General features: G+C 40.2%; 1 protein-coding gene across 14 annotated transcripts in view; it reads right to left on the reverse strand.

The window, feature by feature from the left end:
* TENM2 (teneurin transmembrane protein 2) overlaps nucleotides 1-11,757 on the reverse strand; it is a 1,222,850-nt gene extending 1,211,093 nt beyond the window's left edge. For 10 of the 14 annotated variants that reach the window (XM_032337078.1, XM_032337077.1, XM_032337076.1 and 7 more), the window contains exon 1: nucleotides 10,938-11,370. The gene's annotated coding sequence lies outside the window, so the exon portion shown is untranslated. Of the gene's footprint in view, nucleotides 1-8,661; nucleotides 8,679-10,937; nucleotides 11,371-11,540 lie in introns of those variants that run through there. The other 4 variants (XM_032337083.1, XM_032337082.1, XM_032337070.1 and 1 more) reach the window with 3 other exon arrangements.
* Nucleotides 11,758-19,746: the final 7,989 nt, after the last annotated feature.

Consider the following 19,746-nt stretch of genomic DNA (forward strand, 5'->3'; position numbering starts at 1 on the left):
TTATGTTACCAGCCAAAGCTATTAGGGGAAAAAAAAAAAAAGTCTCTCTATTCCCCAAACTGGAGAATCATCATTATCATTAATATTTCATGGAACTGCATTAAATGAGACAATATTCAATATTTAACTATCTAATCCTATAGTAATTTATATTAGAAAATACCAACCATGTGAGAATTCAGTCAGTTGGATTATTTTATTGGATGAACCTTTGTCATTATTAATAACACTTCAGTATCTCATATTTTTTCTGCACAGAATGTAACATCCAAGGACTGAAAGTGATTTTGTTTCTAATTAATTCTCAAAATCCTTGGGAGACAGTGATAGGAGGATAAATATATTAATTTGGAATTGGAGAATAAAAGACTAGCCTTTAGATGCGGAAGTTTTACTAGAGATGTGGATTACTTGCATGGGTCGTACGCTTCACTGGGCTTACTCATAATTATGTGAGGAAGACCTATTTATTTATTTATTTATATTTATTTTTTAAAAGATTTTATTTATTTATTTAACAGAGAGCACAAGTAGGCAGAGAGACAGGCAGAGAGAGAGGAGGAAACAGGCTTCCTGCTGAGCAGAGAGCCCGATGCGGAGCTCCATCCCAGGACCCCTGAGACAATGACCTGAGCTGAAGGCAGAGGCTTAACCCACTGAGCCACCCAGGCGCCCCAGGAAGCCCTATTTAAACCTCAGAGTCTACATTATGGGGAGAGGGATACAGTTTTACTTCTTTCAAGTACCACAATTATTACCAATTTGTAAGTAAAAGTTGGTCTGATCTATTATCCAGAATTCCTATTAATTTGCGTACAGGTGATTACGCAGACATCCAGATGTTCTCCATATGTACTTAAAACAAATCCCGTTTCCCTCTTCTCAGACCATTCATCAACTTTACATACTTATACGTAGGCAAACTTCAGCTCATTTTAGGTAAATTATCTTTAACTTCAGCATGAATGGAATTCAAAGGGGTAACTTTTTAATATGGCACTTGGTGATAACAAAATAAACTCTACATAACAAACATTTGAAATTGGTGTGTGCTAAAAATCTAAAGTGCTATGCTTAATACCTCTATGGCCAAAAATGTCCTCTATTTGATTTTAAGCAAGAAAAAAGTTCTCACTGCTACTAGCCTTTCCAGTTTATACCCGGAGACCATCATTATCCCTCTCTTAAGACCCTAAAGTCACTCATGGTGTAACGGTAAATATTTGCTGGAGGCTTTTCATTATTTGTTTTGTTGACAGCTCCCCTTCCTATTTTTTATTTTGAGGGAATTCCACCATTTATATATGACTGGAAGTTGAAGTCTTCTTCTGATCTCATGAGAGACCAGACTATGGATTTCCCAGACTTCCTAGTTATTTGGGTATGGACACTTTATCAGGATGCAGCCAGTCAAATGGAAATCACCTGCCCGGAACTGGGAAATGAGAGCTAGGGACTCCCAGAAGACAGGATAGGGGTTCCTTCCAGACCTGGTACAAATGGCCACATATCCAGGGCAGCAGGGCTGGTTGACAGTAATGGCAGAGGCAGAGACCAGTGCCAGGGAGGTGGAGGGCTCCAGCTGGACACCCAATAAGCAGTGGCAGAAGCTGAAGTGCCTGGTTCCACAGGGTTCCTCGTGATTGTGTAATTCCCAATGTCCTTCTAACACATTCCTTTACTGTTTACATTAGCCAGATTTGTCTGTGTAGATTATAAGCAAGAACATAACTGGAACCCACAGTCAAAAATAACAATTCAAATTGCGCTTTTATTCTGTGTTGGTTAATTTTATAAACTGTTGGAAAATAAATTAAGAACTCCTGCAATATTGTGAGTTGTAAAGAACATTCCATTTTCACAAAGACTAGGAATTCACAAAGAATGTAAAGAACATTCCATTTTCACAAAGACTTCCCATCCAGGAGGACCACGACAGCAAACGGTAAGTGATCTCATAAATTCTTGGAAATTCAGGTGCCCAATAGGAAAAGAGCCAAGAATCAAAGTTTAAATGAGGAACACATCCATGAAGATCCTTCCTATTTTTTTCAACCACTGCTTTTCTGTTTCAGATCAGCAGGAAAAGGAAGGAACGGAGGATGGAAAATAACTTTTGATGGTTTATCTACGATTTCCTGGAAATGAGATATGCACATCTTGAAAACCCACAGTAAAAATGAACATTCATCAAGAGCCTGACCAGTGATATCAAAAGTCAGAGCTGAATGCCTCAAGTCCAGGAAGCTATTACCTGGGGCTGGGGAAGGGGTCAGTGCCTCTGTGCACTCCTCCTGGGCCACCGATTCTCAGAGCTCTTCACCTGGTACCTCTCAAGGATATTACCCTTCCCACAAATGATTGATAAAAGATGAATTGTAGAGAGTGAATAAGTTTTGAAAATTAACTCTCTGAACCTACATATTCACCATATGCTTTCAAGTTCAACGAGGCAAATACTCCTTCAGAGAACGTTTTTCAGCCATGGCATTTTGGGAACACAAGAAAATTTTCTTTCCTCCCAATTCCTAGCATCTTTCAAAAATCCCTCATAAGAGAGAGGTAAATCATAAATTGATTCATTGGTCATGAAAAATATAAATTGACAGCTGTGGGGCGTGGAATCATTCATCCGTTCACTGATTGAATTGACACAGGTAACATGCACATCCTCAAAATGACCGCCATCAGAATTTGCCCTCACTCTCAAACCTACATGTTAACCGTGATCTGATTCTTCACGGCGGCAAAGATCCACAGTTTGATACTCACCCTCTGGCTTTACTCTTTATTTAAGCACGTCTGTTATTGGACATCTGAATTAAAAAATGAAAAAGAAAGAAAAGAAAGCTGAGAAGTTCTATCCCTGACCTCGCCTGCAGCTATGCTTTCCTCAGAGTAAATACATTTGGAATTCCAGGGCAATGTAATTCAAAACAAAACAAAATCAAATCAAACAACAAAAGAAAAACTGAGAAAACCACGAACTTCTGTAATTAAAACATTTTATGTGCGCGCGCGCACACACACACACACACACACACACATATCACGGTATTTTAGTCTATAGACTGTAAGCTTCTAGACCAGAGATCAATCATATACACACACAACACCCAAAATGTGTACGACTCTGAGTACACCCCACGGGGGATTAATAAACACTTATGAATTGACTGACAAGAGAAAAACCAAGAAATGACAACCTTCAGGGTAGCTGTAACACAATTTTAACTTGAAAATTGTCCAGGAATAGACTTCACAATCTACGGGAACATACACAAATCACATAAAAAGAAGTGCTGCCCCTCATCTACCTAGAGTGGCCTTAGGGACTAGCTTCGTGAAAAATCACTGTTGTAGGAAGTGCAGTTCAGGCTCTCTATCTAGCTACTGTTTGGCTTCTGCAGAGAATCCTGCTGAGAGCAACTTTTGTTCTGTAATCTATTACAGAATAACTTTTAAAACATGGATTAGAATAAATGCAAAATTTAGTGGACCTCTAATATTTTCTTGCTAAATCAACAGGTATAAAACCACCTTTCCCTCCCGATTCTCAAGATTCATGTTGCCATTTTAATTTCTCTGCAGCCAAACATAACAAAAGCATGATCTACAATGCTTAAATAGCTTCTTCAACAGAAGCATCTCCAAATAAATGTTAATTAGCAATAAATCATAATTTACCCATTGTCTTCTTTAAATGACGCATTAATGGCGTGATGCAATTCTTAAAACACATTTCATTCAGTGTCTCCTTGCAGACAATCTCCAAATGCCTCAAGTTCAAAAGTGGTTTATTTTCCTCCCTGAAGTTCATATACACGTTCTACCTTTGGGGTGTGGATAGGACAGATTTATAAAGATTTAGTGATCCCTGAAACTGAAGAATTACAGAAATAAGATGATGCTTCTGATAACAATTTAGCCTTGCCACATTTACTTGAAATGATGCCTATTTCAGTCATTACCTGTTTTGAAAAGCTACTTCCACAATGAAACATTTCCAAAAATGGATAATGAGAGAGTAGGTGGGGAAAAAGTAAGAAATAAACTGTGAAGATCGGTCCCCTTAAACTTAGAGGGGGGTTAAAAAAAGAGAAGAAAACCATTTTGGGTTGAGGTAAGAAATTTTTTTAAACAAAAACACATGAGATCAAAGTAAAAGTCTGTGCATGTCTTTATCATCAAAGGCCAAACACAAAATCTATGTTTTTGTCTGTTTTAGCATGTGCTCGTTACAGTTACATGTACTGGCCAAGAGATTTGCCACCGCCACCTGCCTTTCACCTTACCGGATCCCACCCCACCATACTTTCCCAGATTCCCACGGTCCTTGACATAGCCAAGGGTGGGCTTGGTCATTTGCCTTGTAGAACCATTCAAGCCAGTTTCCCAACACCAGCCTTTGAACAGTTAAGTCATTATTTGTTTCAAAGTGTTACAGAACACCTCACTCTTCTTCCTGACATTATTATCAAGTTGTTAGAGGAAATGATCTGATTGTGGTAACCACCAATGCTTTCCAGATTTTCTATGTCAAGCCAAATGCATTTGGGGGGTGATGCTTACTTTTCAGTTTTTAGTTCCTCACATTGACAGCAATGAGAAAGTAACGGTTTCTATGTTCTCATGGTTTGGGTTTTTTTCTTGTTTTCTTGGCAGCCTCCTCTGGACTGTGAGATGTGATGATTGATCATTTTTCCACACTCATCCACAGCCCTCTCTGTGACCACATGTAAATTCGCCAATGGATAATTAAGCAACAGACACATCCAATAAATATAATAAATAAATTTGATTTTTTCCCCCTTAGTAATTGGTTTCATCTGACTGAGTCTGATTATGTGTGGGGATATATAAACAGGATTAGAGAAGAGAAAAATTAGATGCTAGGTCACACAAATTGCAGAGCCCTAACCACTGTGAAATGTTTTTGTAATAATTACATTATTATTCCTAGGGTTAAAATACAGAGAAGCAGCTTGTGTCTTCTCAAGAAGTTAGGTGAGGCTAAAAATAAAACCAGCAGCATGATTATTACCAGAAGGAAACAGCAGCCACCTATAGAATACGTTCCCCTCTGGTCTGCATTCTCTTCCCACCATTCACATGCCTTTCCCTGTGCTTCCATTAAATCCTTGCAGGTAGGGCCAAACTTTAACATGGGTCTCCAATTCCAGTTGTCCTGTCACACCAGACTATGTGAGTAAAAATGAGGTGGTCCGACTAGAAGATGGAGAATAAACAGGTATTTGTATATAATTACTGCCTGAGTAAATCCTAAGGCAAAATTAAATTAAATCACCTTTCAAATATACTCTTGAGTGACACAAAGAACAAGTCTTATTTTGCTGTTTAAAACAAGCACCCTCTCCTATTTGCATTTACTTTCTTAGAAGTCCTGTTAGCATCAAATTACTCTTACCATAAGTTTTAGCTCTTAGCTAAGCACAGTATCTGACTTGGCTTGGGAAACCAAAAATGGCTTATTGAAAGAGAGAGAAAAAAAAAAAAAAAGACTGAAAGATACATTCCTGCAGCTGTAATTTGCCTATGTTCTTGCTAAGTATTATCTACTGAAATGTGCAGTACATAACCATATACTCTTACATTTGAAATGGTTTAGAAACATTATCACAGCTAAGATCACAAAGTCTGTTGCAATGAGTTCTCTAATAATAACTATGATTATAGCTATGTAGATATTTATTGTTTGAACTAGCCACATGCATGGACATAGCCATCTTCTCTAATAGTTCAGTTTCATTCTCAGAAATAATTGAGGAACATAACTTGACTATTTCTAACATTCAAAATTTTGAGGTGGCACTTTTTTAAAAACATGTTACAATTATAGCAAGCGGCTTACACAATTTTGTGAAATGGTTATTGTATGTTATGAGATTTTTTTTAACCTTTGCCAAAATCATTTCCACTTGCTGATCTATTTCTTTTCTACACGTATACCCTTATTCCTGTAATTAAAGTAGGAGAAATGTCAAAACATTGAGTATCAGTTAAATCCTAAGCAATAATAAAAATGACATTTAAACATAAGCTTTTTCCAAAAGAATCCTCTGTCAAATTGTCCTCTCTAAAGATTTTAAATCAGTATGTTATTGTTAGTTTCAGTCTGAGCTTCATTACATAAATTACAGTCTCCAACGTTAGCCCTTGCCTCCCAAATTGAAGACTGGGAAACCTAAATAAACAAAAGAAATGACTTACTCTTTTGAACCAAATTAATAAATAAAGTCCTTTATTTTACAGGGTCCATAACTGCCTTTTATATAACTTAAAAATAAGTATTTTACCAAGGCCATATTAACAGAAATGGATTACACAAAATTTCTAATAGTTTTAAAACAGGGTTGAGCCCCTACAGCTAAATAACTTAGTCATCAGCACAATTAAACAGACTGTCTTCTGGAAAGCTGAGTTCCAAACTTTGATAGATCTGCACTGCATTTCAGAATTCACCAGCTAATATAGTAATAAGAGCAATGAAACAGAGAAGTCTGGCATCATATTTGTATTTGCAATAACCTGTGGCAGAACTACATCAGCAAAAGGAGTAAAACAGGGGAGTCCTCGTAGGTGATTTAAATAAATACCAGAGCCTCCCCCAAACCAATTCTCAGCCAAGGTCTGAGAAGTTGAGACTTTTAAAGAAATCATGTCTGTCCTCCCAGACCACGCACTCATGCTTTTGCCTAAACAGATGCAGTGTTGATAACACCCATCACTAATATTCTGCTGGGAGCCACACAGTAGTGATGAGAGGAGGAAGGCAGGCAATTATTCCATCAGCATTAAAGATCAATTCATATGGTCCGGGGCAGAGCAGGGTGGGGGGAAATCTTTACTAGGGAAAAGAGATTTTATTTCAACATACCAACTGTTATTATTTTGTCTCTATTTCTATTCACTAAACTTACATGAAAAGAGTTGAAACACCTGCTCTCTTTTTACTCACACTGCAGCCGAAAACCACATAACTACTTTTTCTCTGATAATTCCTTTTGTCTAAAAGGCTCATAATCCTACACTTAGGAGAGGTGGGCCAATTAAAGTCTTTCAGCAAAAATGAAGGAACTTTATTTGCAAACTATTTTCCAAGCTATTTCATGTTTTTTTGTTTTTGTTTTTGTCATTAAGAATTCACAAAAAAAGCTGCAATATTTCATGTTCAAAACCACATTGTGGTATACAATATGTTAAGTCAACTGGGGCAGTGGGTAATGTGAATTTTAGAGAAAGAAATTTATACCTCTTCAACTTTATGAAATCTTTCAGAAATAAGAGCAGGATAATCTTAACACAGCTAAAATTATTATGCTAAGTAGTGCTCTATCTTTGTTGGTAGAAAAAATATCTCAAATTAATAAAAAAATGTTACCAGTAGAACAAAGTCTTGAACAATGTGAACGTTCCTTTTATAAAGCAAAACAGAAACCAGTAGTACAAAGAAATACTTTGACAAGGCTACTATCTGCCCTTACCACACAAGACTTATAAAATTTCCGAGGGTTTCACAAGTTATCTAATTAGACACTATATCACATTTTATGAAATGTTGCTATATCCCTTCCCATTTAGAACATATCAAAAGACACCCACCAACCCCCAAGCTCCTGGAAAAACAAATGTTCTTGCCATCTCCCCTGAAGGTTGTGAATCTGTTGTATTGCACTGTGAGGGCAGAATGAATGGTTTCTGACTGTGAGTCTATCACCTCTACTGAGATCCAGTAATTCAAGGAACAAAACTTTTGCTTTACACAAAGTAATGAAAGACAAAACATATACTTTTCACATAGCTCCATTTGAGGTAGTATCTTCATGTGAATTTCACCTCTTTAAATCTGACTTTTCAACTGAAGTTTGAGTTCTTAAGTGTGGAGGGATAAAAAGGCCCTTGCCAATGACCTTGACCATATTTCACCAGAAATCACTTCTCACAATTAGTCTACACAGAATAGAAAACAAAGGAAAAGCTTGTCAATACAGGTCTTCCTTAAAAACACACAAGTAGTTCAAAGTTCCTTTCAATTACACAATGAAAAAAACAGCAATTACTTTTAAGAAACATTCAGTGGCTCTAGCATAATAAACACCTCATACGTGCAGAGAAACCTCCACTCTGATCAAAATGAAAACAGGAATCCTAATAAAACAGGCAAAAGTGACTGTCAAGTTCCATGAACCAACGATCTCTTTCTATATAACCGTCCCCCCAAAACAAGTTACCTTCTCCCAAAGGTGGTTGGATGCCATGCTTCTGGAAATGTTGAAATTCAACACAAACACCAACTGAAAGTAAACTAACTCATTCATCAACAAACATAGCAAAAATATGGAATCACTTTGCTATGTAACCTGAGATCAACACCAGGCACAGAAAATTAATACAAGCTTAGTTAAGATTCAATGGAAAACTTAATAACAATAATAATAGAACCAGCAACAGGCCACAAACACTATGCCACGCAGAACCATTTGAGAGTAATCACAAATACCACTGATAGATTAGTCATCTAACTGGGCATTACACCCCAAAGGTAGATAATGGTTAATACTTTAACATGAATTCGCCAAGCTTTTCCGAAGTTGCTGGGAAACCAGAAGTAGAAAGAGGGCTAAGTGGATAAAAACCAACCTCAGCAGGAAAGAGTATATTCTTCAAGTCAATGTACTCTTGATCTTCACGTCTAGTGAAGATGCTGAAACTGAAGCTAATTGTGATGTTTCATAAGTAAACTCACACTCTGCATATATTATATAACAGTTAGAAATCTTGCCTAACAGGCCACATAAAATGAGTCCTTAGCCTGGTCAGTTAGCTGTTTGTGTCCATGTGTGTAGAAAATGCCAGAGAAATAATGCAGCTGCTCAGCATGGGGTATATTGCTTTCTGGTTTTGGTCCTAGAATGAGAAAATCATGATGCTTTAGAAGATTTGGGATCTTAGGATCTTAGCTTACTGTATGTATTCATTTTTCTTTAGAACCCAGACAAACAAGTGCTTCACTCAGAGATAGCTGTGATCCTATTTAACAGAAGTTGAGCTCCCCCCCCCAAAACTTGATCAAAATGGCAAATGCAAGCACGGGTCCATGAAAATATTTTAAAATAGCAATTTTGCCATCTCAAGGGATCTATGAGTAAGCTGAGCTTTCGTTCTAAATAAAATGCCTTATTACCATCCGCAAACTACAAAAGAAGAAATAAGCTTTAGATCTCAGGAATCCTGTCCACAATTTCGAGAAAAGCTTTTGTCAACAAAGGCGACCCAGAACAGGTGAATTGCATGGTGTCTTGGAGTAGGCTTTCCTCGCTAAAAAAGAGGGTCTGACTAGTTGAGTTAATTTACAGTTTGTTTTGTTCTTCAGTCCTGAACAGCCTGCATGCACTGTTTTATGCTGTTCCTCCAACATCGGTTAAGTTTACATTAAGACGAAGTTTAACAGTATCATTGCAAACATACTCTTCGTACACAGGTAACTGCTGTTCCATGATGTGACAACCACAAAGCAGAAAAAGGCTTCCTTAAATAACAATACTTTCCCTCTAAAATCTGTGTGCCTCAGAGTATCCCTGAGCTGGATATCCCTATTTGAGTCTAGAGTTCAGAACTCCTGAAGATAGTAATACACAAACTGAACATACAACCTACTCTATCCCAGACTTCCCTCTCTCTACATTCATGCTGCCAGTATTGTAGCTCATTTTCCCATGGCTTAGCAGAAATTTTACAACTATAAACTGATTTCTTTTTAAACTGCTGATTTGCCTTTACTTACTGACCCTTCAGTTTTTCTACTGAACTGGAACTGAAAACTTGGGGGGGGGGGAGCAAAACAAATGAAACATAGTAACTGCTAAGAACCCTTCAAAGAACTTAAATGATATGAATACATTAAAGAACTGTTGTGTATTAATTTTTAAATAATATTTAAAACAGATCCTGGAAGCAAGAGTTACAGAGTCAGTTCTATTTTTAAGAAAAGAGTTAGAGTTCAATTTGCATGCATTATGCTGGCTATTTTAAATAATTTTATTCCATGTGTATGGCAGAAACTGCCCTTCCCCTCCCCAATTGACAAGATGCCACTTCAAGTAAGATCTAAGAGAAGGCTGGCTTGGCGTTTAGAAATTGCTGTACACATCTCACAATTCTGAATAAAACAATACCAGCAATCTCGGTTCTTCTCCATAGCCCTAAATTTATTATTAAGTAAATTTAGCAATAGCTCAATCACTGGAGAACAGGACAGAATGCGATGCACTAAACCACTTATATGTTTATTATCTTTGCAAGCGACATTAACTAGTGGTGTCGATTATACTGCTTCCTGCAAATCTGCACCAATGTGATGCAAAACAGCATTTTTAAGAAATTCTCTTGTGGAATGCAAATGATTATGCCCCCAATTTTGAATATTTTAGCCAGCATGTAGTTCTGGAGTCACTGGCATCTGCCATGCTGTCAAACTGAGTCAAAATGCATTGTAATCCTGGAGAAGGATAACCTTAAACATCAATGCAACGTTAAAATGCATCCTAAAAAAAAATCGCTATAATTGCGATGAACATTAGAGAGAAACCGGCAGTCCTTCTGCAGAGAAATAACAGTCTGCTCTACCAATCTTTCCCCTCCCCCTTGAAACTCATGCAACTAATGATGACCTCCCGAAGTGCCGATTTTAAATGTTCCAGCATTCATCTGAGGATGAAGGAGAAAAAAAAAAAAAATACACAGAAAACCACGAAACAAGTTGCAAACTGCACAAACGCCAAGGAGAGAGAGAAAGCGAACTGCAGCTGATTCAGGAGCGATTGCAGAATGAGGAGCAACAGAAAGGAAACAAGAAAGAAAGAAAAGGGGGGAAAAAAGCCTTTAGCATTAAAGAGTAAGAAGTGAAAAACATTTACCAGCGGCTCGGTCAGTAGCTTCGCTCCCTGACACCATCTACATAGAGAGATAACTTAGCCTAGAGTCTTCGGTCCCAGCTCGCTTTGGAGCAAAATTCCTTCACTTCGAGGGGGCAACACACACCCTCAAGAAAGAGGGAAAGAAGGGGAAAAATAATTCCAAAGATCAAGACAGGTTTTCCCCCTCCTCCCTCTTACCCGCCCCCCGGACTCCCCAAACGGTGCTCGCTTCTGCACAGTTCTGCTGGCTGTGCAGCTGAGCTGCTGCTGCCGCTGCCGCCGCCGCCTCGGCTGCTGCTGCCGCTGGTGCTGCTGGTGCTGCTACTTCGGAAACGATTAGGAGGAGGACGCCCAAGCACGACCTGAGCCTGCGAGCCACCCAGGACCAATGTGCAACCTGCTCTGGAATCAAACCCATAACACACGCACGCACACCCAGTGCCTCCTGCACGCGAATCCTCGCGCGCACACACGCGCCCGCCCGCGCGCCACACAGACACACGCGCACACACACACATGCACACACGCACGCGCGCGCGCATCCTGCCCCCCGCCCCCGCCCCCGCCCCAACACAACAAACACACACACGGAGCGCCGCTCACCGCCCGCCAGCCAGCCAGCGCAGCCCCGAATCAGGAGTGAGAGCCAATCCCCGGGCCCCGAGTGCGCGCACAGGCCGCGGCCGCCGGGGCTGGGTGGTGGCGCTGGGGCTGTAGCTGCTGGGGCTGCGGAGCAGAGAACCGGGGAGGGGTTCACGCTTGCGAGAGAGGGGCGTTAGGGGCACGTGCACCCCTTTGTCTGCAGAGAGAACCCCAGCCGGGCGTTTCCAAGACCAGACACTGAGTGCGCAAACCCCCCGCGGTGCAGAGTTCAGTTCCGCTCTGGGGTTGGCCAGGAGTGGCTCGGTTCCCTGCCTGCACGCACCGAGGATTCAGCTTTGTGAAACCTGACGCACCGCAGCTGCACCCGGGTCCCTGCACACAGGGGAAAATAGCAAGCCGGCGCATCCTGCGGCGGACCCAAGCCTGCCCTGACTCGTGAGCATGCCCAGTGCAAGGCTGGAACCCCGAACACGCCTTCCAGGGTTAGGAACGCCAAAAGGGGCAGAGCCGAGTTCGGTGGCTTCAAGAGGGAAAAGCAGAGGTTCCAGAGCTTTTAGTCCCTGCTAACCTGCCTCACCTGGACTACTCAGTGGCCCTGAACCTGCCCAAGAGGGTGTGGCGCCTGGAAGCTAGGAGTCCAGACCTCAGAAAGGAGTTGCTTTCCTTCCTTTCATAAAGGGAATTCGAAAAGGAAGTAATTACCTGCCCAGGAAATGTTCATTCGGTTTCAGGGTAGTTGAGAGAAAATCCAGAGGGCCTGGCAATAGTTATAGTAACAGCTAACGCATACTGGTTACCTATCCTATGCAGACTCTGTGCTAAGTAATGCCTCGAAATACTGAATTATATCCTTTCCAAGTACCGTATGAGCAACCCTAGGAGGAAAACGAGGTCTCAGTATATTTTACTGTTAGTCAGTTATTGCCAGTGGATCGGGGTATCCAAACCCGGCACTCTGACTCAGACACCTGGAGACAGAAGGCAGTACACTGATGAACTCTAGGCATTTCCAGCAAGAGAAAGGTCGGCTGGAGGTTTGGATGGTAACAGCCTCTCTCTGGTCTTCCAGCTGTACCTGGTCTGTCTTCAGCAACCTACCCATCTTAGAAAAGCTGCATGCCCACAATTTGCCATTGTTCAGCACTAATAATATTAGCAATACTCACCTCTTGACTACGTACCCCAGGTCACCCTTTCATTAGGTGCTGCGTACTTACCCACAGAATCTTGAAAATCCCCTTGTAAAGAAGCTATGCTAATTCTCATTTTACACATGAGGAGAGAGAAACAGAGATGTCCTGTTACTTCCCCAAGGTGACAGGGTCTGAATGAGGGGGCATAGTTTGTTTGACTTCAAGGTGCATGTTGTTTTTACTAAATTATGTGCCCTCCTTAACAGCAATCCAAATAAAGCCATGAGATGAGAGTGTAGCAGTTACTTTTTATTTCACTCAACAAACGCGTATTGATTTCCTACTAACATTCACTCATTCAACAAATATTTATATTTACTAAGCATTTACTTCTTCCAAATCACTGTCTTAGAGGTGACAGAAGATGACAAAGACACATGCCAGTAATCGGAGTTTAAAGTCTAGCATACGCTAATGATGCAGAGTGACCGCTCACTAGGAACAAATCTTCCCATGTTCCTCTAGCAAACTCCTCCTTGTCCTTCAGCTACCTAGTCCAGTATCACTTCTTCAGGGAAGCCATCTGATCTCTCTGGTTGAGTCAAATCCCCCTTACTATAGATTTTCACAGCATCATTCAACTCTTATTTTTAAAAAGATGATGTAGGTACCAATTTGCCATTTGTGCTAAGATTTCAGTAGTATATGTCTTCTCAATGCACACAACCCTCTAGATTATAAACTCCCAAGAGGACAAGAATTTGTCTATTATAGTTTTCCATTACTCTCACAGTGTCTGTTAGATATTGCTCTTGATCCATCTCCTTCTTTTGTATACAAATGCACACAAGTGCATGTCCATGCCCCCCCACCCCCACATACCTCTTGATATAGGAATAATGATTCCTAGGATAGGAAAACTGTTTTCTTTCCATTTAACAGATGAGTAAAATGAGATGGACAGAGGTTAAGTAGCTTGCCCAAGGTCACAAATCTGGATAAGAGGCAGAGAAGGACTCCAACACTAGCACTAAAGTCCATATAACTAGCCTTCAGGTTCCACTGCTTATCCAGTGGTATCTAGCAGCCCCTCAGACTACAAGAAAGCAGCTCATGGGAAATAAAGTAGACAGATTGCTAGGGATGCCATGAGGGGAAATAGAGACAATTCAATATTGTAAAAAAAAAAAACAAAAACAAAAAAAAACACAAAAAAACAGAAAAAGCACACAATAGGATTTAGCAATCTACTATGAGCACCCACCGTATGTCAGGCACCTTGCTCAGAGCTTTTCTCATTTTAACTTTAACAACAATTATTCTGGCCAAGTATTGTTATTTCCCATATTACAGATAAGGAAACTAAGGCTCCCAAACAAAAACAAATCCACTGGACTGTAACCTCCCCAGATAAAGTGATATATCTATTTTTATTTTACATTTTATTCAATTGTACCAGGCTGTCAGTAAACTCCCTCTCTCTTCTACAAGCAAGTTACCCAATATCTCATAGCTAGGATGTCATGGAATTGGGATTTTAGCCTTGGTCTGGGTTTAGAATTTCAGGGGAAATTAGGATAGGGATGGTCACTGTGGATCCACAGCTTAAGCATGCTACAGTGCCTGAAGATTTAACTGGGTCTATAAAGAGGGAGAGACACTGCTGTACTTTTTCCCTCTCGTGAAATCTTATAAGGAATGTGAGATTCAGAGACTGAAAGTTACTTGATCAAGGTCACAGACAGTGCCATTATGCAGAACTAGACTTTGAACCCAGGCCTCCCTCACTACAAACTTGTAATACAGAACGTCCTGAGTGGCAGAAAAGAATATCCAAGATTTTCAGAGGTTTCTGGCTGGGGGTGGGGGTGGGAGGGGCAGGGAGCGGAGGGATCCTCACTCAGAGAACAGCTGCTGCAGTGAACCAAGCAATTCTCAATGCACCACCCTTCCCACCTGTTACAGGTCCTCTGGATTGGGTTTCACCTTTGTTCAGGCCCCTCCCTGTTCCCCTGCCTTCAGCCCTCCCTTGAACCCAGTGCCTCACGGCCTCCCTGCTAATTTTCAGCAGCAGCAGTGCCTACACACCACAGGAAAGTAAAAACTGCATTTTGTATCGTTCTGCTTGCAGACTACCAGGCATGCTCAGTGACAAGGGGAGGCTTTGATTACATACAGGAAGCTTTTGTTAACTATCTTTCTATTTTGGAGTATTTCCTCAAAGTGGGATACCAGTGAGTAGCCCTTTGCAGAGATTCCCAGCCTGTAAGAATTCTCAATAGTCTAGAAGAATGAGAGGCTTAGATAGAAGAAAAAAATACCTCAGTTCTCTGTATTTTGTACTGTGTCTCTAGTATTCATCTCCCTGCTCTGTACTCTCTCTACACCACAGACACACACACATACACACACACACATACACACACACATCCACAAATGGTCCCGATCTATTTACATACCTGGCAGCTACGGACATATGTACCAGCTATAACTACACACCAGCCCTTGACTATGGATTTGTCTCCTACATTTGTTTGGCTATTAACTTGCCCTATGCCAAAATCTGATGAATAAAATGGGTGACGGGTTGCTAAGAGGTTAACTACTTCCCCCTCTTTCCTTCACCCAAGAATGAATTTATTCCCTAGCGAATATCTCAGAAGGCAGAATGCTCTCTGGGATTCCCGATAACCCCTCCCTACGTATACATTAGGTTGATTTTTCTCATGAGAGCAGCAAAATCTTTAACTCGTGATGAGAATAACCCATTAAGAAAGTCATGGAGGGCAATCTTCAAGGAAAACGGTGTTGAAAACTTGGAACGCTGGTGGATGTTCTGTTATGCCCCCAGGACATGAACTTTAAAGTATTTTGAGAAGTTCCCTAAGAATTCAAATGTTGAATGCTTTCCTAGAGATTGCCACGGTCTGTGCCCCTAGCAACTGTCTAAGAAAGGTACAGTCGCGATTCCCATTTTATAGATGCAGAAACAGAAGGTCTGGAAGAGCCAACCACTTACGGTGATACAAGCAGGGAATAAGAGAATTGGGGTGCAAGTCCAAGTCTGTCTGATGCCCAGACCAGTGTGGCTAATTCTACATTCTATTGCCTTGAACTTCTGACATTCCTTTGCAGGTGGAGCTGGATGTGGGATGTGGTGGGGGTAGGGTGGTAGCTGATTTGCACTTGGTGTCAAAGCACTTCATGTGTATTAATACTGCTATCCTCCTAGAAAATTAAACTCATTTAAGATAGCCTTTCTAAAGGAACATTGTTTAGTTTATTCTGCAAATTGGAAAAGTGATGCATGTGGAGCGGAGTGGGAGGGTCCAATTCAAATGAGTGTCATTGGAACTAAGGCTTCTGAGTTTCCCTTGATAAGCCTTCTTCCCTTCACTCTGAAGTAGCTCTGCAACTTATTTGTCAGTCATTTCCCAGATTGTCAGTCATTTCCCAGATTGTTCTCTCTCAAGATATTCTCTTCAATTTCCCAGAATCCTTTATAGGGTATATACTGGGAGAGTTTACTTTCCCAAAGAGGGGAAATGTAGAAGTAGAGACAAACTGAGTTTTTAAAAATCACTGTAGTTTGCCATGTTTGTTTCCAGTATATGTCAATATCCTTTTGGATATTCAGTAGAAGCTATGATTTTCTGCTTTTAAGAGAGGCCAGAAAAGATGCTTCAGAATGTGATCTCAACCCCCCTGAATTAATCTGGTGCTGAGTAGTTCACTCATATGCCAGCATGTACATTTCTACATAGGATCTTGTATAGACAAATGTAAGGAATGACCATCTTGGTTCTACAACTGAAGGGTAGAGATTGTATCTTGTAGGATAATCATTCACCTTTCCAGAAATCAGTCAGATAAGAAGAAATGATATCTGAGCAGCTCACATAGATGGAAAAGCATCTGAATTTGAATTCTGAAAACCCCTCGTACAGTTGCTCAGAGCCTATGTACTTTAGTTTTATGTCATACTCTAAAAGGTCTGAATTTACGAACCCATACAGAATCAGCAAAGAGGTGGCAAACTGCTCTTATTAGAAAATAGCTAGAAAATAAAAAAGAAAATGAAATGTAAGTTTTACATAAAGTATTCAAAAGGCTTAATTTAACGTACTGGTAGGTCTCCAAATACCATACTCAGAACTTCTGAGCATCTTCAGATTATAATACTGTAGATGATCAAATATTATTAATGATATTGACTCTGAATATGCTTGATTACTGCCTAATGCCAGAAAAATAAAGCCTAGAGTTTTCAGGCTTTCCAGGTTGTGGCTCAGAAGTGGCATGTGTTTTTCTTCTCCTGAATGAATGCATTTTGATGCATTTGATTAATAGTTACTGCCTGGAGAGGGGTCTCAAGAGGGATCTGGAGGCCACATCCACAGGATCTCCATGATTCTTAGTGCTAAGATTGACCAGTGATGGCTCTTACTGATGGGGGCATAACAGAGTGCTTCATATGCCATGCATTTTTCCAAACACAGCCAATCCTCCTATCCTAGATTATGCTCTCTAACCTTCTCCCCAACCTTGGCTCTAGACAGAAATCAGTAATTCTTTTTTTTTTTTTTTTAAAGATTTTATTTATTTATTTGACAGAGAGAGATCACAGTAGGAGAGAGGAAGGGAAGAGATCACAGAGAGAGAGGAAGGGAAGCAGGCCCCCTGCTGAGCAGAGAGCCCGATGTGGGACTCGATCCCAGGACCCTGAGATCATGACCTGAGCCGAAGGCAGCGGCTTAACCCACTGAGCCACCCAGGCGCTCCAGAAATCAGTAATTCTCATACAATTATACTTTCCTTCACTAATGGTTTCCCTCCTTTTTTCACTCTCTCTATCTGGGACAATACCTCCTCCTTCACCATTTCTGCAAAGCAATTCCTCTTTCAGTAACCCAATCAGGTGTCACTTCCTCCCCAAATTCCTCCCTGAATGCCCCAGCCAGAAATCCCCTCCCCTCTCTTTAAAGGAACCCCACTGTAGGTGTACATTGTGTCCCCGTTATATTAAAATTATTTATGTTCTTGCCTTCTTTTTCCTGCTGGACAATAAACTCCTTGAATGCAATAACCCTGTCTAGATCATCTTTGAATCCATCACCATGATTCATACAAAGACTTGTACTGAAAGAGTGTATGCTATTGGAATATATAAACAAATGAATGTCGGATGTTCAATATTTGTTGAATTAATGAACATAAGATTATTATTATTATTCTCCTGCTATGTCACAGAGATTAAGTTACATTTTGTGGGCTAGAGAATAGGGCTGATGTTGGGGAGGATCTGCCAGTAGCTAGGCTCTGAGGATATGGCAATAAAGTTGCAGCTTTTAGCTGGGCTCCCAGGTCAGGAAAAGACACAGGAGAATAGATGGATATAACAGGTGACATTGATACTTGACACTCAGCAAGAATTGTAGTCTTGACTTTGCTGGCAGGTCAATAAAAAGCTGGTAAGCACAGTAGATTAAAGAATCTTATATAATATTTTAATGTGTTTAATGTCAAGGAGCATCATCCTAAAAGAACATTTTGTGTCTGTGTGTGTATGTTCACATGCTCACGCTTTCTGGGATGCACAGTGAGAGAGGTGTGCAGAGATTCTATAAAATCTCCTGCAATGTCTCTAAAAAAAGAGAAACTGATGATTCTTTTAAGACTAAAGAGAAAACATCATCGAATAAATAATACCTTTCAAGAGGCTTAAAACATTGTAAGGAGCATTTTTGCTGATTGGTAGGAATTCTTTTTGATTAATTAATTAGTTAATGTTTTCAAAGCACTTTCGAGATGAAAAGCATTTGGTGAGGGCTACATAATTGTTATTTTTCCAAGGTACCTCAGATTTCCACGTTACCAGGCTTATTTCTCCCACAGGTTGCTCCCAAGCCCACATAACCTCCCATAGACATGGTGCTGAATATTCTCAGAGAAAAGAGAGAGATGGGATACCAGTGAGCTTGGGATAAGAAACATAGTCCCTGAAAACAGATTTTAAAAATAATACGTGAAATATAATCATACAAGAGAAGGGCATCATGATGAAAATTAGTGATGTCAAGAAAAAGAAAAAAGAAAGAAAGAAAGAACGAAGAGAAGAGAAAGAAAAGAGAGAAAAGAAAGAAAATTAGTGATATCTTCTACCAGGGAGATTCCATTTGCTTCCTAGCAAAGAACCCCAAGCGTCTCACACCAGGTCTAGACTAACAGGAATAACACTGACTTTTACTAAGGGCTTACTATATTCTAGGCACTGTTAAAGCACTTTGCATCTGTTAACTCATTTTCTCCTCCAAACAACTGTTTGAGGGATTATTGTTATAAATATTATATAAAGAGTCCGAGGTCTAAAAAGGTGAAGTTACCAGCCAAGGTCATTAGACAGCTTGTAAGTGACACACCCAACACTTGGCCGTGATGCTGGGAGCAAGGAAAGGGAGAAAAGAGCAAGAAGAGGAGAACAGAGGAAGGAAGGGAGAGAGACTCCAGCTAAATCTTATGCTTACGTGTCTGATGACCCAGTAATAGATAAATACATAGAAAGTAAATGAGCCAACATGGCCTATTGGTTAAACCGATTCACATAGCAAGGGTGATTTAGCTTCATTTCCAAAGTGAAGATCTAAATTTAATACTCACAGGATCACCACAGACCCAGGCCCCTAAAATCCTCATTACCATCAAATGGCATGGCACCGTTGTGAGAATGAAGTCCTGGGTCATGAACCTCCAATTTCCCTTTGGCTAAAAGTAACTGTCATATTATTTCTTTAAAAGCTTCTTGATAGAATGAAAGAGCAAGGGCTTCAGATGATAGCTTTAGATCATCACAGCCCCTGACTAAGCTGTGTAACCTTGGTCCTTATTATTTAACATCTCTGGACCTCAATCATTACATTTATAAAGTAGGGGCAAAAATTCTCTCCTAGATTTATTGTGAGCATTATTTGTGACCATACATGGAAAGCAAATAACAATGTCCAGAATATAGTAGGTGCTGCATTAAAAATAATAATAATAATAAGTATTGTCTCTTTCTCCTTCTCTTTCTCCTC

Source organism: Mustela erminea, chromosome 3 (genome assembly GCF_009829155.1).
Source record: "Mustela erminea isolate mMusErm1 chromosome 3, mMusErm1.Pri, whole genome shotgun sequence".
Lineage (NCBI taxonomy): Eukaryota > Metazoa > Chordata > Mammalia > Carnivora > Mustelidae > Mustela > Mustela erminea.